At 39.2% G+C, this 7770-nt stretch overlaps 1 pseudogene; it reads left to right on the top strand.

The window, feature by feature from the left end:
- The first annotated feature begins 3513 nt into the window (after window positions 1-3513).
- LOC102864121 lies at window positions 3514-5547 on the top strand (annotated as a pseudogene).
- The last annotated feature ends 2223 nt before the right edge of the window (window positions 5548-7770 follow it).

Below are 7770 nucleotides of genomic sequence, written 5' to 3'. Positions count from 1 at the left end.
GTTACAGGAGAACACTGAATATTTATGGACTGCTAAAATAATAAACATATTTGTCTTGGAGGTAAGGATAGGAAAGCTTCATCTAACTCACTTTGGACATGTTGCTAGGAGAGGCTATCCCTTGTAAAAACACATCATGCTTTGAAAAGTGAGGGTCAAAAAAAAAAAAAAAGAAAAGTGAAGGGTCAACAAAATAGAGAAAGACCCTTTACAAGCTGGATTGACATAGTGACTGCAACAATGGGCTCAAGTATGTCAGAGATGATAAAAATGGCACAGGGTAAGGCTGGGTTCAGATCTGTTGTTCATAGGGCTTATAAGTCAACTTGACAGCACCTAACAACCATAACATTCACTACTTTTCCTTGAGTCTGCTTCACATGTCTAAGCTAAAGCTACCCATCTATATATGACAACAGGCTCTCCTCCTTAGCATGGCTATCTGCTAGCTTGTGCTTTGTGGGGCTATGCTTCCCTGGAGACTCTATGTGCCTAATGTTTTCACTTGAATAACTTAATACTTTCACTTTCTCAAAAGCTTGCAGTTGTTTGTTTTGTCTTAATCTCAAGAGGTACTTTTTTTTTAATCACTTGAAAGTATTGTCTCAAGCACTGTTGTAAGAAGTAGGGTTTAACTATTCTGTAATACTTTAAAAGACTCATGAAAGTCATCTGGTATATTAAGGGTAAGGAAAGCTTTTCTTTGACCTCAGGAATCCTGTACGTTTTATCCAACCAGATGACCTTTAGAAATTTTACCAACATTTATGGTCCCAGAAGTTTTTGGAAGTCATGGGACTGTGTAGATTTATCTCTGGCAGAGTTGCACAGTATTCAAAGTGTCCATTACTGTTCTTTGTAAGTGAAGACAAACTTTTCCTGAGTAAATAAGGTTAGAGACAAACTAAAGAATACCTTAGCCAAGTCTAACACAGTATGATAGGTGCTTAGCTCTCTGCTAACAGATTCTAACAGAATGTGACTGCTTTTTTCTACTTTTACCTGGAGTTAGTAGTTTTCCACTGAGAATCCAAGCCTGGAATGTAGTCAGCCTCGGAACTGCTCAGGGTTTCTGAAGATAAGCGTACACTCTGATGAACCAAACCTTCTCTGCTGCCTGTTTTCATTTTGAGCAGTGTTAGTGTAAGTCCTCCATGGATCTTTAGTCTTTCTGAAGGGTTCTTACTTGCTCATGACCAGGGCTTTCCCTACCTTTAATCTCTAGGAGCTGATGGGTCTACCAGACGCCATTCACTGGGAGGAGCAGAAAGACCCAACGGACATAATTGTGACTCTTGTTTCAATTTCTTATAAAGTCGACCTAAAAGTGCAGCTGGCTTCTTATCTTTTTTTACTGCCATTCCTGGCAACTTGCTCTCAGGTTACTTTTAGAGAGTTCTCAAGGGTCTTGTGGATGACCTGACGGCAAGCATGATTGATTCAGACATTTCTGAATTTTCCCAGAACTCAGACTCACAGCCTCTTCTTTCTAGCTCTCAGTTCTGTCAAGGTCAGCTGCAAGCTACAAGCTGCATTAAAAAGGCCCTGCTGGGGCCACCTGTGAGGTCTCTGTTTTCGTTTATGCAGCAAAGAATTTACTGTCTAGCTCTGTCCTGGTAGAAAGTAAGCAATTTTTTCCTGACTACGACTGCAGGTACTGACATGGTGCTGCTCTGTGGAAAATGGGGAGAGCTGGGAGGAGGGAAAGAAGGGATAGTAAAGGAATTAGGCAGGCAGGTTCTCTACAGGCCACATGCAGAAGACTGCCTAGTCCAGTTTTTAACTCCTGGTGCTCATTCTATCCCTCTCCTGTTCACCCTCAATTCCTTCATAGACTGAACAGTAGGGAGGGTCTCTAGCAGGGCCCAGCTAATGCTCTAGCTTAGGATAGGCAATGGCACTTGCAGCAGCCGGCAGGTGGACACCTGAACTTTCTGACTTAGATTCCACATTCTCACTTGCTGCTTAGTTTCCTCATTCAGGGAGCTCTAGTAGCCTAGTGGAGAAGGAGTTGTACTGCCAACACAAAGGGAGGTGGTTCTAATCCATCAACTACTCTACAGGATAAAGACAGGCAATCTCCTGGCATGTGATTAAAAACCTGCTAGAGGGTCAGCTGTAAATTGATTTTGACTCTGACAATGAGTTCAATTAAGCTATTCCCCAAACTGTATCCTTCTTATCTCTACTCTGGAAATCTTGCTGTCTATACTGTTCTAACTGGGTGTTGTTCGTAAGCATTAGTGAGCTGAGATGGACTGGTTGAACATTTTGAATCAATCACATGATCTACTATGCCAGAAATGACAAATTGAAGAGGAATAGTGTGTCATTCATCACAAAAAAGAGCATTTCAAGATCCACTCTGAAGTACAATACTGTGAGTGATGGGATACTATCCATATTCATACAAAGAAGTCCTATTAATACAACTATGATTTACCAACCATGAAAGACAAAGATGGGGAAATTGAGTATTTCAACAAAGTTTTTCAGTCTGAAATTGATTGAACATGGAATTGAGATGCATTAATAATAATTGGTGACTGGAATTCAAAAGTTGGAAACAAAGAAGGACTAGTAGTTGGAAAAGATGATCTTGATGACAAAAAAAGTCTGGGTATCTCATAATAGAATTTTGCACATGAATTATTTATTCACCGCAAATACTTTTAAAAAACGTCATAAATGAAGACTATACACATGGACTTCACCTGATGTGCTCCACAGGAGTCAAACTGACTACATCTGTTGAAAGAGACATTGGAGAAGCAGAAGCAGTCAAAACCAGGTGAGGGGCAGACGAAGGAAGAGACCAACAAACACTCACATGCAAGTTCAAACTGAAGTTGAAAAAAAATAAGTCCAAAAGAACCAAAATATGACCTGAGTGCATCTCAAATGAATTTTAGAAAAATCTCTAGAATAGTTTTGACTCATTGAACACTAATGACAAAAGACTACGTAAATTCTGGAATGACATTAACCACGAAGAAGGCAAGAGATCATTATACAAACATAAGAAAAGCGAAAAGCCAAGAAGGATGTCAGAATGGACTGCAAAACTTGCACTGTAATGAAAAGAAGCCATAACAAGGAAGAAATGCGGAAAAAAGAGAGCAGAACACAAGATTTCTAATGGGAGCTCAAGAAGATATGGCAAAGTATTATGAAAAGTGCAAGGAGCTGGAGTTAAAAAAACCAGAAGGTTGGCGCGGGGCGCGCCTATTGGCGCGGCGGCTGCGTGACGCGTTTTCAAATCTTGAACCGCCGCATCGCGCTGACTTGTGCTATTATTCCATTTCCTTCTCTGTGCCCTTTCGTGGATCCGGGCCCGGAAACCCGACCTGCGGAAACCCAGCCTGCGGCCTCAGCATCCGTCTTGCTTTGTGGTCGCTGACTGCGGAACGCAAGCGGTCTACTGGGCCCGTCATTGGGCCGGGGAGGCCTTGTTTGTGCGGTGACCAGTGCGACTCTGGTCCGGACCCAGCATGTAGGTGCCGGACGGCTGCCATGTACTCTGGAGCTATGAAGATCCACGGAAAAGGGCATTTCCAGGGAGGGATCCAAGTAAAAAATGAGAAAAACAGACCGTCTTTGAAATCTCTGAAAACTGACAACAACAAAACAGAAAAACCCAAATATAAGCCTCTTTGGGGAAAAGTATTTTACCTGGATTTACCTTCAGTAATAGTAGCTGAAAAGCTGCAAAACGACATTAAGGATCTAGGAGGGAGAGTTGAAGAATTTCTCAGCAAAGACATCACTTACTTTATTTCAAATAAAAAAGAAGCTAAATTTGCACAAACCTTGGGTCGAATTTCCCGTGCCAAGTCCAGAATCAGCATATACTGCAGAAACTACTTCACCTCATCCCAGCCATGATGGTAGCTCTTTTAAGCCTCCAGACCCAATGTGTTTAAGCGAGGAAAATTATTAGCTGAAAAAGCTATCAAGGACCATGATTTTATTCCTTCAAATAGTATATTATCAAATGCCTTATCATGGGGAGTAAAAATTTTTCATATTGATGACATTAGATACTACATTGAAAAAAAGAAAAAAGAATTGTATTTACTCAGGAAAACAAGCACTTCTGTTAGAGATGTGGGGAAAAGAATTTGTACTCAGAAAACAAGAACAGGTAGACTCAAAAAGCCTTTTGTAAAGGTGGAAGATACATGCCAATTTTATAAACCGTTTTACCTTCAGTTGACCAGCATGCCTTTCATAAATTATTCTATTCGGAAGCCCTATAGTCCATTTGATATGGCTAAACCATCAAGCATCCAAAAGCAAAGTCAGGTTAAACTGAGGATCCAAACAGATGGTGATAAATGTGATGGAACCCAAGTTCAGCTCCATTTGAAAGAGAAAAAGAAAAAAGGATATTGTGAGTGTTGCTTGCAAAAATATGAAGATCTCGAAACTCATCTTCTATGTGAGCAACACAGAAACTTTGCACAGAGCAGCCAGTATCAAGTTGTTGATGATATTGTATCCAAATTAGTTTTTGACTTTGTGGAATATGAAAGGGATATACCTAAAAAGAAAAGAATAAAATACAGTGTTGGAACTCTTTCGCCTGTTGAAACAAGCATACTTAAGAAGTCTAAAACTAAAGAACAGATAGCATTGCAATGTATTCTTCAGAAAGGCTTTGGGGGACATAGTAATATACAGAAGGTCGAGAAGAATTTCCTCTCTAAAGAAGCTCAGCAGTCTGAACAAGAGTTTGTGTCTGTTTCAGAGCCTATCCCTAGTCCTTCAAGTGAACCACAAGGACTTCAAGAGGAAAAGACCAAGAAGTGTTCTATATTAAACACAGCTGAAATGTCATTGAACTGGATTTCAAACAGTTAACTTTGCATAAAAGCATGCAGGAATGTACACTTGATGTTTCTGAAAAGAAATTACTCATAAATGAATGTAATTTCGAAGAACTGAAACTAAAGGTGAAGCACTGTCCATGTGGAAGCACTACAGGCATCCATACAAGTTTCCAGTGTCACTAAGAATGACAGTACATCTCAACAGAAAGAACAGTCAATAGCTGACCCTTTCCCAGCAAAGGAGCTAAAGGAAAAGGATTCCGTGAGTGGTCATGATTGTGCTTTGATAGCAACAAACAGTTTTCATGAGCACCTGATGACAATTCAAGCAAAGACTTCATCCCATAACCTTCCTGAAGAATCCAATGACTGTAACCTCAAGAATGTACATAGTTTACCTCCTGGTAAAATCCACCATAATGTGAAATTATTATTAGGAAGAAATAAAAAAGAAAATCTAGAGCCAAATGTGGAATTAGATAAGAAAACAACAGAGTTTACTACCCAAGAAGAAAACAGAATTTGTAGTTCACCAGTACAGTCTTTACTGGATTTATTTCAGACTAGTGAAGATAAATCAGAATTTATGGGTTTCACCAGCTACCCTGAAAACAGTGGTGCATACAGGGCTTTAGATATCTGGAAAGATGAAAATTCAGATAATCTCTTGTCAGTGGTTTTGTTTTCTTCCACTTCAAACTCTACTGCGTTTTAGTCTTAAGAATGCATACTTTTAAAGAAATTATAAGCGTTGTATTCAAAGTTTTATAAATAAGTTTAAAAATTCATAGGGTGTTTTTGCTAATGATGTTTACAGATAATATGTAAATATTAAGGATGTTATTTGTATTTTTCTATAAAAAAAAACAAACAAAAAACCCCCAGAAGGTAAAAAAACTGTCAGCACCTCTCAAGTTGAAAGAACTGAAGTACAAGTTAGAGCCTTGACTTGGAATATTTATGGACTTTACAGGAAAAATATTGAATAATGCAGGAAGAATAAAAAAAAAGATGGGAGAGAGTCTGGTAAACACTGAAACATTTCAGGAACTAACGTATTGTCAAGAACTGACAGCAATGAAGGAAGAACTTAAAGCTGTACTGAAGGCATTGGGCAGTGGGGATGGGGGTGGGAAAAACTACAACACAAAACCAAACCATGGCCCTAGGAATTGATGAAATACTATATGAGATGTTTCAGGAAATGAAAACTTGACAACAGATATGGAGCACAGCTACCTGGCCAACTGACTGGAAGAATCCATACTGGTTCCTATTCGAAAAAAAAAAAAGTATTCTAAATGAATGTGGATATTGTTGAATATTATTATTACTATTCCATGCAAATAAAATTTTGCTGAAGATTATCTGTATAGCAACAGAGATCTGCCAGAAACTCAAGCTAGATTCAGAATAAACCATGGCACAAAAGAAATTATTGCTAATATCAGATAAATCTTGGCTGTAAACAGAAAAAGATGTTTGTTTTACTTGTGTTGTATGACTGTGTGAACCATAACAAATTACAGCTAACATTGTAAAGAATAAGAATCCAAGAACTTTAATTGTGCTCATGTGAAACCTACACATAGATAAAGAAGTTTTGTCTGAATAGAACAAGGGAACATTGTATGATTTAAAATCAGGAAAGGTGTGTATGAGAAGTGTATCCTCTATACCTATTAAATCTGTATGCTGAGCAAATAATGAAGTCAGACTATATGAGGAAGAATGTGTTGTCAGGATTGAATGAAAACTCACTAACAACCTGCATTATTATGCAGATGAAAAAGACTTGAAAAAGCAAAGAAGATTTACTGCAGAGTATCAGGCTACAGCCTTCGTTATAGGTTGTACCTCAACATCAAGAAAACAAAATTACACACCACTGGACCCATGAGCAACATCATGATATATGGAGAAAAGGTAAAAGTTCACAAGTATTTATTTGGATCCAAATCAACATCCATAGTAGTTGTTGTTGTTGGCGCTAGATGTCATCGAGTTGAATATGACTCATAGTGACCCTATGAACAAAAGCTCTGAACCGTGTTCTATCCTGCACCATCCTCACAATTCCTGACACACAAGAGCCCATTGCAGGAATCACTGTGTCAATCCACCTGGTTGAGGGTCTTCCTCTCCTTCACCGATGCTCCACCCTTTCCAGCATCATGTCCTTCTCCAAGGAATATCCTCTCCCAGCAACATGCCGCAAGTATATGAGGAGAAGCCTCATCATTTCTAAGACATATCTGTTTGTTCTCTTGTCCATCTGTAAGATATTTAGTGCTCTTCTCCAAGACCACAGCTCAAAGGTGTCAATACACTTTCTGTTATTAATTGTCTAGCTCTCAGGTGCATAGCAAGTAATCAGAAAGACCATAGCCCAAATCATGGTAGTTGTTGTTTGTTGTTGTTGTTGTTGTTAGGTGCTGTTGGCTTGATTATGACTCATAGTGACCCAATGAGAAAAAGATCAGAACCTAGTTCTGTCCTGAGCCTTCCTGACACAAAAGAGCCCATTGCAGCAATTACTGTGTCACAATCACTGTGTCAATCCACCTGGCAGAGGGTCTTCCTCTCCTTTTCCAACTCTCCACTCTTCTTAACATCATGTCTTCTCCAAGGAATAGCACCTCATAACAACATGCCCAAAGTATGTGAGGCAAAGCCTCATCATTCTTGCCTCCAAATAGCACTCTGGCAGCACCATCTCTAAGATATATCTGTTCATTCTCTTGGGTGTCCATGAGATGTTCAGTGCTCTTCTCCAACACCACAGATCAAAGGTTTCAATTCTTTTTCTGTCACCCTTTTTCACAGTCCAGGTCTCAGATATATAGCTAGTAATTGGAAAGACTATGGCCTTGATTCATACTTTAGTTCTCAAACTGACATCACTACTCCTCAATAATTTGGAAAGGTCCCTTACTAC

The sequence above is a fragment of the Elephantulus edwardii genome, unplaced genomic scaffold (genome assembly GCF_000299155.1).
Source record: "Elephantulus edwardii isolate Elephantulus edwardi_28Jun2011 unplaced genomic scaffold, EleEdw1.0 scaffold00192, whole genome shotgun sequence".
NCBI classification, from domain to species: Eukaryota; Metazoa; Chordata; class Mammalia; order Macroscelidea; family Macroscelididae; genus Elephantulus; species Elephantulus edwardii.
This window is presented reverse-complemented; position numbering and strand designations above follow the sequence as displayed.